The sequence below is a fragment of the Molossus molossus genome, unplaced genomic scaffold, assembly GCF_014108415.1.
Source record: "Molossus molossus isolate mMolMol1 unplaced genomic scaffold, mMolMol1.p scaffold_m16_p_19, whole genome shotgun sequence".
Taxonomy (NCBI): Eukaryota; Metazoa; Chordata; class Mammalia; order Chiroptera; family Molossidae; genus Molossus; species Molossus molossus.
The window spans coordinates 50,413,049-50,423,014 of NW_023425354.1; the positions used below are offsets into that span (position 1 = coordinate 50,413,049).

Consider the following 9,966-nt stretch of genomic DNA (forward strand, 5'->3'; position numbering starts at 1 on the left):
AAAATGTCCTCGGGTGAGGATTAACAAAAAAAAGTTTATTATTTATTTGTATTTCTAATTTACAAAGATGGTGTTGCTTATATGACGAGGAACCAATGAGTTTTAAATTAGTTTTAGTTGACAATACATTTAATATAATCCAACAATACAATGTTGCCGCTAAAAAAAATAAATAGCCATTTATGTAATTAGGGAGGAGGTTGAGAGAAATAGTGAGCCCATTATACCCTTTGTAGTCCCCTGGGGAACACATTAAAAAAATGTCTATTGATTTTAGAGAGAGAAATGAAGGAAATGGGAGAGGGAGAGAGAGAAACATTGATGTGAGAGAAACATCGATTGGCTGCCTCCCGCCTGGGATCGAACCCACAATCCGGGTATGTGTCCTGACCAGGAGTGGAACTGGTGGGTCCTCAGTGCATGGGATTATGCTCAACTAACTGAGCCACACAGACCAGGGCTCTGGGGAACATATTTTAAGGGTTCAGAGAACCCATGATGTTGACCAATTGAGAAATTATATTCTACAAGTAACTGTTGAGACATCACAGCTATTTATCCTAGAAAATAGATGACTAAGAGAAAGAATATTGTCCTTGAATATTTGAATGTCCATCACATGGAGAACATTGGCTCAAAGTTGCTCCAGAAAACAGAAAAGGAGAAGTTAGTTACATGGAAGAAGAGTTGAGTTTGCTGTATGGAAGGACTTTTTAACACCTTGGGATTGTTACTAATGCCATAACGAGTTAGATCAGTTGGCGTTCTTTGGTTGCAAACAACAGGATCCGACTCCACTTAACATAAGCAGAAACAAAGATTGGAGGTTTTGGGGAGTTTCACAGAGATAAGGCTGGGGAAGCATTGGAAAAATGAAAGAAGCAGGAAATGTCTGGGATCTTAAACAGAAGGAACAACTCAACAGGATGCTACTGTGAAAATAAATTACACCCCCTGCCTTTTAAAGGTCTCAGCACCACTACACCGAGATCTAAAATTCATGGAGTGGGAGTTGGATGAGCCTGGCTTGGCCAACGGAAGGCAGGACATCTTTAGTGACAGTCCTTCTAATATTTCCTACAATGGACAAGAGATCATTTGAAAGAGAGAGAGAGAGAGAGAGAGAGAGAGAGAGAGAGAGAGATGCTTCCATAAGAAGAGAAAATGAATCTTAGGGACAAGAACAACCAATGCCAATGTATCATTCTATTGGGCAGACCATCTGTTTCATCACTGAAGGGCTTTAAGCAGAGACTGAATGACCATTAACTGGTAACTATCTGCTTTAGAGGACAGATCCCCACAGTGGATTGGGGTGGGGGTTGTGGACTAAATGAGTGGTCCCCCAGTAACCCAGCAAACCCAGCATTCTATCTCCAAGTCATACGTAGAGTGTTTTGCCATTTTCATCCAGGAATATTGAGGATGTACTTCTTGAAACTCCTCAGGGTCCTCTTTACCATCTGACGTGCTTTTGTTACCCATCAATTAAGCAAATCTTTCATGAATCTGTAGAACAAAGTTGTGTTATGCCCTGCCTCTTCTGGGTACTTAATTAGGTCCATCGGTTTCAGAAAGCAAAAAGACCGTTGCTATGTAAATGAGTACTTCTGTTTCTTAGTGCCCCGAATTCTGCTTCTAAGCATGCACAGATGTTCCCTAGCATCAGGTTTTAGGGTTTGGTGAACAAGTCCATGTTTGCCCTCAAAACCCCTTTTGTTTTGAAAGTTGAGGGCAATTTAAACAATCGCTCTGCTCCTCAGCCCCTCCACTCCTGTGGAATGGTCTTCCCTGGGAAACAGTGGAGGAAAAGCTGATGAAATGGAGTGAGTCCAGGTTTTCTCTGCATGGGAGAGTTTTTCCTCCCCCTGACCGGAGCATTGTGTAGTTAGAACAAGACTCCGTGGGTAGAAAGACACCGAGAGTAAGGAGTCAGAGGGGGAAAGGGTCCTGGCCGGTTTGGCTCAAAGAGTCGCGGGTTCGACTCCAGTCAAGGGCATGTACCTTGGTTTTAGTTCGGTTCCAGCCCTGGTCGGGGTCGTGTGGGAGGCAACCAATCAATGTGTCTCTCCCACACTGGTGTTTCTCTTCCAACCCACCCCCCAACTCTATCTGAAAATAAATGGAAAAATATCCTTAGGTGAGGACTTAAAAAAAACAGGGTGCCGGTGGCAGGGGGTTGGGGGGAGGAACCAGTATGACCCTCCCACTCCATGCCAGGCACCTGGGGAGAACTCTAGTTACAATCACAGACAATCACGGAGGCAGATTCAAGCAGGGAGAAATTGGAGGCTATTAGATGGTCTACAGAACGCTCAGAAAGATGAGATACCCAGACGGACGGAGCAAAGAGGCGGGAGCAAAACGGGCTTTTGGTGGGGGAACAAGAAGCCCCAGAACCAGTGCGGTAAACAGCACAACAAAACCCGCTGCCAAGCCATTCGATTCAGCGGCCAGAGCTGGCGGTGACCCCTGGCCGGGACGCTGGGCAGCAAGGCTGGCACTGTTGCCCCTTGCTCCTTACTGCCACCCTGACCCCACCTCATGGCTCTTTCCCAGCTGGTCCCCTCACCAGCCTCATTCAAAGCCTACGAGTGTGTGCGTCCGGCTGGCCGAGTCTGCCACCGCGGGGCCTGAGCGTCACAGGACGCGGGGAGAGGAGGATCGGGATTTTCCACTCACTGATCCCAGCAGGACTCTCCCTCTCATTTGGGCAGTCCGCAAACACCAAAGCTGCACACTAGCGCCTCGCTTATTTTCCTGATCTAATTCTCCTAACAACCCAGGAGTGGGTATTCCCCCCACCTGACAGTTGAGTAGATTGAGGTTCAGTAATTGGACTGAGGTCGTGCAGCGAGTGAGTGAATCCCGGTCTCCTTCCTTATCTGTTACGTCTCTTGTTCGCCAGGCACTAAATTTAGCCTTTGACACCACAACCCCATGGGCTGGGGGTTGTTGTACGCATTCCACAAATGAGGACTAGAAGCTCACTCAGGTTCTCAGCCATGAGTGATAGGAAGCAGGTAGCATGACACCGGAGTCGGCCGTTCAACCGATACTGTCCTGACTCCTGGGGAAGGAGAAGTCGGGCGAATCCTCCTTCTCATGCTTTCGGTCTTTGTCAGGCGGGCCTTGGGCGGTCATGCCAAGTCACCACCCAGACACCCATCTCGGGCAACGACACTCTAACCTCACTGTCACCTACGATGAAAAGCTTGGGGTGTTCTCAGCACTCTACGGATGATGAACTGCCAAGTTCTTTTCCACATGCAAGATGTGTCTTCAATGTCTCCTCCTCTGTCGTGCCCACAGCCACAGCTCGGGTCCATCTTGATGACTGTATACCAGTAATCTTGCACAACCTTTTCAACTGTCTCCCTGTCTTCAGTCTCCCCCTTGGGCCCATCTGTATGCCAGCAGCCAGAGTCTTTGTGGCACACATCATGGTGGACTCTCCCATGTCATTCCATCTCAGATGATTGCTCTAAGCCAGCCATGGAAGATGCCCCTATCCTCTGACAGGGCCATGTGAGCCACTGAGACATGGACAGGGGTGCCTGCTGGGAGGATGCTTTGGGCTTCGACTGTGCCTGAACGTATTCCTGGAACTGCCATTTTGTAACCACCCCATAATAAAGCAATTCAAGTTTGCAGAATGGAGACACAGAGAGATCATGGGCCTTCAGGGGCATAATTATACTATGCCTGCAGCCTTCCTACCCCAGAATTTCCAGTTAGGTGAGATAATAAATGTCCTTATTGTTTAAGTCAGTTTTAATTGGGTTTCTGTTATTTGCAATGGAAAACATTGTCACTGATAGTCATTTGGCTGAAATACAAATCTAATCATTTCCTTCTGTGGTTTTGCATTGCTTTTGGAATCAAGTCTACATTCTTTAACAGGGTTCACAAAATCCTTAGGTTGCATCTACAATCCTGCTTTTCTCTTCCCCAAACACCCTGCATTTCTAGGCCGGTTTTATCTGAGAATGTTTTCTTCCTTCTCCATCTACTGGACTTATATTCACCTTTTAGGGTCAGCCTAAGTGATGCTTCTTTAAAGTTATTCCTAACCCCCAGAGAGAATGAAGGAGTTCCTTAAGTAACTCTGAGTACTTGAGTCTGTATTATGGTGCTTTTTATAGCTCACACACAGTCACAGACACTTAGGTGTCTGCTTCTTTGCTAAAATAAAAAAGGCAGGGACCATGTTCCCTCCACCTTGAGGCTCTGGTGCCTTGCACGGGACCTAATCATTCTGTAGCTACTAACGAAATGTTTATTGAGTATATTCTTGTTCATTCAGATTGTAAACAACCCAGCCTATGGCTATCACATTTATTGATTTTTATTAAAAATGGAACAATATTATCATCAATAATAATGTCTTGAGGACTTTGCAGTTTAAGAAGCTCTTTAACAGACACCCTCTCCATGAATCCTTGCAGTGTTCCTGTAACACCAATATTATCCCCACTCCACAGACTAGGAACCTCGGCACCCAATGCAATATGTGTGTTAAGTGCCTACAAATACATAATGTTATACCAAAGGCCAGCTACGGAGGGAAGTTGCAAAGAAGGAAACAGCATAATCTCTCTCCTCACAAAGTTGACAATGTATTTGGGGAGATCAGAAATAATGCAGCATATTTCAGTCTCGAGAAAGAAGAGCAATGCAACCCAACAGTAAGGAGGGGTGGGAGGCAGTCAGTCATTACGTAGTAAAAGAGGGGTACGAAACATAAGCACCGGAACATTAAGGTGGGAGATGATGTTGTGGGTTTGCAGTGGAGGTCCGAGAAAGATCTTCCGAGAGAGAATTGAATGAGTGGATTCTAAGAATCAGTGGAATCTCACAAAATGGGGAAGAGAGAAAGGAATTCCCTGTGTAAAGTGAAGGCTTAACAGGGTAAAAGTTATCTCTGCATGGTGAGGAAGAAGAGAGCCAGTGACGCCCAGGGAAATGAGAGTGTTGGATGGAAGGATGGATGGGTGGGTGGATGGATGGATGGATGGATGGATGGATGGATGGATGGATGGATGGGTGGGTGGGTGGATGGATGGATGGGTGGATGGATGGATGGGTGGATGGATGGATGGATCGGTGGGTGGATGGATGGATGGATGGATGGATGGATGGATGGATGGATGGATGGATAGGTCAATGAGGGTATGGATGGGTGGATGGGGGTGTGGATGGGTGGATAAATAAATAGATGGTCTGGAAAGCTAGGTGGATGGTGGGTGGGTGGATGGGTAGGTAATGAATAGATGCGTAAACCTGCAGGCTGCAGAAGCTGGGGCTCATTTCTCTGAGAAAGTCTCCAAACATAGCAGCATGATGATGAAATGTTCTCTGTTCACAAAGCCACTTGGTTTGACTTTTGTCCAGATGAAAGGCACTGTGGATATTCAAAATCACTTGTTGAATGAAAACATTTGAATGGGGTCAGACATACAAGGACAGGCCTGGGCTTAGGACGCGATCAGGCCGGTGTGGCCTTTAACACTGTGTGTGGGTGTTTTCTCACAAACACATGTGCAGACACACACAAAACTCTGGGGCTTTTATTTTCTTTTTTTCCTGAATCATGCCAAGCTTCTGTTTTGACTTAACTGCCACTTTCCAACTTCCCATGTGTGGGAGCCCAAAGCCCCATAAGTTGGCATAAATGAGACACTTGGATCGATAATAATAGTGCTAACAAGTGTTTACATAACTTGGGTAAAGGATACAATTCAGCTGGTTAGGGAAAGGATACTCTTTTTTTAAAGACAGGGAATACTTTATTCAAAACCATCAGAGAAATGGACAGGTTGGGTCTGTAACCAAGCGTCATGTTTTTTTGTGTGTGTTTTTTTTATCCTCACCTGAGGACATTTTTCCATTTTTTTTGTTCAGATAGAATGGGAGGGAGAGAGAGAGGGAGAGAAACATTGACGTGAAGGGACACATCGAGTGGCTGGCACCCGCACAACCCAACCAGGGCCAGGGACAAACTGCAACCGAGGTACGTGCCCTAAGCAGGAACCGAACCCGGGTCTCTCTGGACCACAGGCCAACGCTCTAACCGCTGAGCCAAACCGACCAGGGCCCAAGTGTCACGTTTTAAAGCATAGGCCAGTGATTGTGTATGAGAGTACGCACTGCTACATACAAATCAGCTGATCAGACCACAGCCTTTCAATGCTTCAAACAGAATGAGCTTCCCTGTAAAAGCAGCACCTCTGTGACATTTTCACTTTAGTATTCCTCCTTCCTCACCCTCTCCTTCAACAGAAGCCACACCAACCACCTCATAATCCTCCTCAAGGGCAGCCATGTCCTCAGGGGCCTCAGAAAACTGCTTCTTCCATCCCTCACGCACGTACCGGTGGACAAAGGCATGCTTGGGACACCTCAGGTCAAGCTTGTGGTCCAGGCGAGCTCAGGCCTCAGCAGTCGCTGTGGTGTTCAGCATGCACATAGCTCGCTGTACTTTGGCCAGGTCTCCACCTGGTACCACACTGGGAGGCTGGTAATGCCAACTTTGAAGTCCACCAACTGAACGGTACGCTTCGTCTTGATGATGGCAATGGCAGCATTGACATCTTTGGGGACCACATCACCACGGTACAACAGGCAGTGAGCCATGTATTTACCACGGCGAGGGGCACGTTTCACCATCTGGTGGCTGACTCAAAGCCCCCGTTGGTGACCTCTGCTGTAGAAAGCTGTTCATGGTGGGCTTTCTCAGCAGAGATGGCAGGGGCCCACGTGGCCAGAGGAAAGTGGATGCGGGCATAGGGCTCCAGGTTGGTCTGGAATTCGGTCAGATCAACATTCAGGGCTCTGTCAAACCTGAGGGAAGGTGATGGAGGACACAGTTTGACCTATCAGCCTATTCAGGTTAATGTAGGTCGGGCACTCAATGTCGAGGTTTCTACGACAGATGTCATAGAAGGCCTCATTGTCAACCACAAAGGCACAGCCGGAGTGCTCCAGGGTGGTGGGGGCGGTGAGGACGGAGTTGTGGGGCTCAACTACGGCTGTGGAAACCTGCGGGGCTGGGTAAGTGGGGACCTCCAGCTTGGACTTCTTGCCATAATCGACAGAAAGACGTTCCATCAGCAGGGAGGTGAACCCAGAACCAATGCCCCCACCGAAGTTGTGGAAACCAAGGAGCCCTGCAGACCTGCGCACTGGTTGGCCAGTTTCCGAATTCCGTCCAGGACGAGGTCAATGATCCCCTTCCAATAGCGTAGTGTCCACGAGCAGAGTTATTGGCAGCACCTTCCTTGCCTGTGATCATCTGCTCAAGGTGGAGGAGCTGGTGGTAGGGGCCAGTGTGAACTTCATTCATGACTGTGGGTTCCAGGTCTACACTCACTGTCTTGGGCACAGACTTGCCAGCGCCTGTCTCACTGAAGAAGGTGTTGACGGGGTCATCTCTCCCTCCAATGGTCTTGGCACTGGCATCTGGCCATTGGCTGGATGCCGTGTTCCAGGCAGCAGCGCCCCCAGCAGGCATTGCTGAGCTGGGCACCAGCCTGGCCCCCGTTGATGGAGACGCACGCGCGTGGCTGCTGCTTGTTGCTTCTCACAGCGAGACTCTCAGGGGGTGGAGGTAAGAGAACCTGCCGGGAAAGGATACTCTTGATGGGGAAATGGATTTGATTCCTTAGTCCCATTCTTATTTCTGACAAAATCATGTCTTAATTTGGTGAATGCATGTGATAAACATTAGGTGGGAGTTGCTCCCTCCTTTAGCTTTTTATTTTTTTAATTATTGATTTTAGAGAGAGAGGAAAGGAGAGGGAGAGAGAGATAGAAACACCGACGAGAGAGAACATCGATTGGCCGCCTCCTGCATGCCCCCCACTGGGGATCAGGCCCACAACCTGGGCATGTGCCCTGACCGGGAATCAAACTGGCAACCTCTTGGTGCGTACATAGATCGACACTCAACCTCTAAGCCACACCGGCCGGGCCCCTTCTTTAGCCTTTAATTCCTAACAACTGACAAAGCCACATTGTTAACATGATGTCTCCCATTTCTGCCCACTGCTCGATGTAACCCACCGCCTGGGGTCCTGGCATGAGCTTCTGGCTGTGCCACAGAGCTGGAGACACACCTCCGAACATGGGGCTTTTCCTCCAGCCCAGGGGCTCTCCAGCCTCGACTTTCCCCTAAGATGGGCTCGGATCTGGTCCAACACACAGTGTTTGGGCTCAGCCTGAAGTGTGCCCTTTCTTCTCAGTTTTTAAAAATGTCCCAGCCTAAAATGGCTTGAGCACTGTCCGTCTGAGGCCTGTGGTCTCTCTGTGCAGGCTTCTCTAGCAGCTGGTTGTTGGCCTGCCAAAGCCTGCTGGCCGCCTGCTGGCCGCCTGCTGTCTCTTGTTGCCTCCAATTACCGCAGCTGGAAATCCAAATACAGAATTTCCCAGTCTTCCTTGGGCTGGATGTGACCATGTGACCTGGCTTGAGCCAATGATAAGAAGAGAAAGTCCACATGGGGTTTCTGGAAACTTTTTTCTTTTTTTTGCTTGAGGCACGTTGAGAACGCAGGCACATCGCCCTTTCCCATCTGGAACGCAGAAGTGACGTGGACAGCTGGGGTGGCCATCCTGGGGACCACGATGGTACGAGCATGTGGAAGAACAGCCAACGCGCTCGGAATGGAAGAACAGAAGGCTGAAAAGAGCCAGAACGACACCACTGTGCAGGCAGTGAGACGGCTTCCAGGCTCTGCCCTGTCGAAAGCCTCGCTGTGGAGCTGTGATCATTGCCGCTGACCACGCTTCTAAGGCATGGCCGGCCAACTCGGCTGAAGGGCGGGCGAGGACCGAGAATGTGGAATGTGGATCTTAGAGACCGACCTTGGAAAGGGTGTGGGAAGCCAGAGACCTGGGGAGTGGCTTGATGGAAGCACCCTCTGGCTATCTTTCTACTTGAGTTTTCCCAGTTTTTCCTGCTACAGATACCTCTTGATTTGAGCTTTAATGCATTAAATCTCCTTATTGTTTAATTTTTATTTAAAAAATTTTTTTTCTTTATTGATTTTAGGAAGAGAGGAAGTGAGAGAAAGAGCGAGAGATAGAAACATTGATGAGAGAGAACATCGATTGGCCGCCTCTTGCATGCCCCACACTGGGGATCAGGCCCGCAACCTGAGCATGTGCCCTGACCGGGAATTGAATTGGTGATCTCTTGGTGCATGGGTTGATGCTCAACCATTGAGCTACACCAGCTGGACTGCATTACATCCCTATATAAGAAATCCAAGCCCTGGCCAGTTTGGCTCAGCGGTTAGAGCGTCGGCCTGCGGTCCAGAGAGATCCGGGTTCGGTTCCCGCTAGGGACACGTACCTCAGTGGCAGTTTGTCCCCGGCACTGGTTGGTCGTGAGGGTGGCAGGCACTCGATGTGTCCCTTTCACGTCGATGTTTCTCTCTCTCTCTCTCCCTCCCACTCTATCTGAACAAAAAATGAAAAAATGTCCTCGGATGAGGATAAAAAAAAAAAAAGAAATCCAAAATGTTGTTGCAAAACCCCACATATACTCATATTAATAGCAAGTTAAAATGTATCCCCTCTAGTGTCAAGCTCCACCAGGGAATGGATTCCTGGCTGTTTTGTTCAGTATTTTATTCCCAAGGTTCAGAATAGAGCCTACCACATACTAGGTGCTCATTACATATTTTCGAATGAGTGTATAATTGAGACATTGCCTGAAGAGGCTATTGTTAGTTTGCAAGGAAGAAGTTTTGAAAAATTTAAAACGATGAGGCTTGATTTCACCCTGCTTCCTCTAAGGTCTTTTTCATATCAGTCTTGAGGTCTTTCATGTCAATATATACCTTAAAAATACCTGAAAAGGCACCGATTTGGGAGAACAGGCTCAGAAAAAGTGACTATTCCCTTGTGACCCTCCAGCTACACTTTTGAAAAGAGAAAATTCTACCGAACTGGAGTCTAGTCTAG

The 9,966-nt window shown here is 48.1% G+C and overlaps 1 pseudogene; it reads right to left on the reverse strand.

Annotated features, from left to right (window-relative positions):
• Positions 1-6,241: 6,241 nt before the first annotated feature.
• LOC118634898 lies at positions 6,242-7,694 on the reverse strand (annotated as a pseudogene).
• Positions 7,695-9,966: the final 2,272 nt, after the last annotated feature.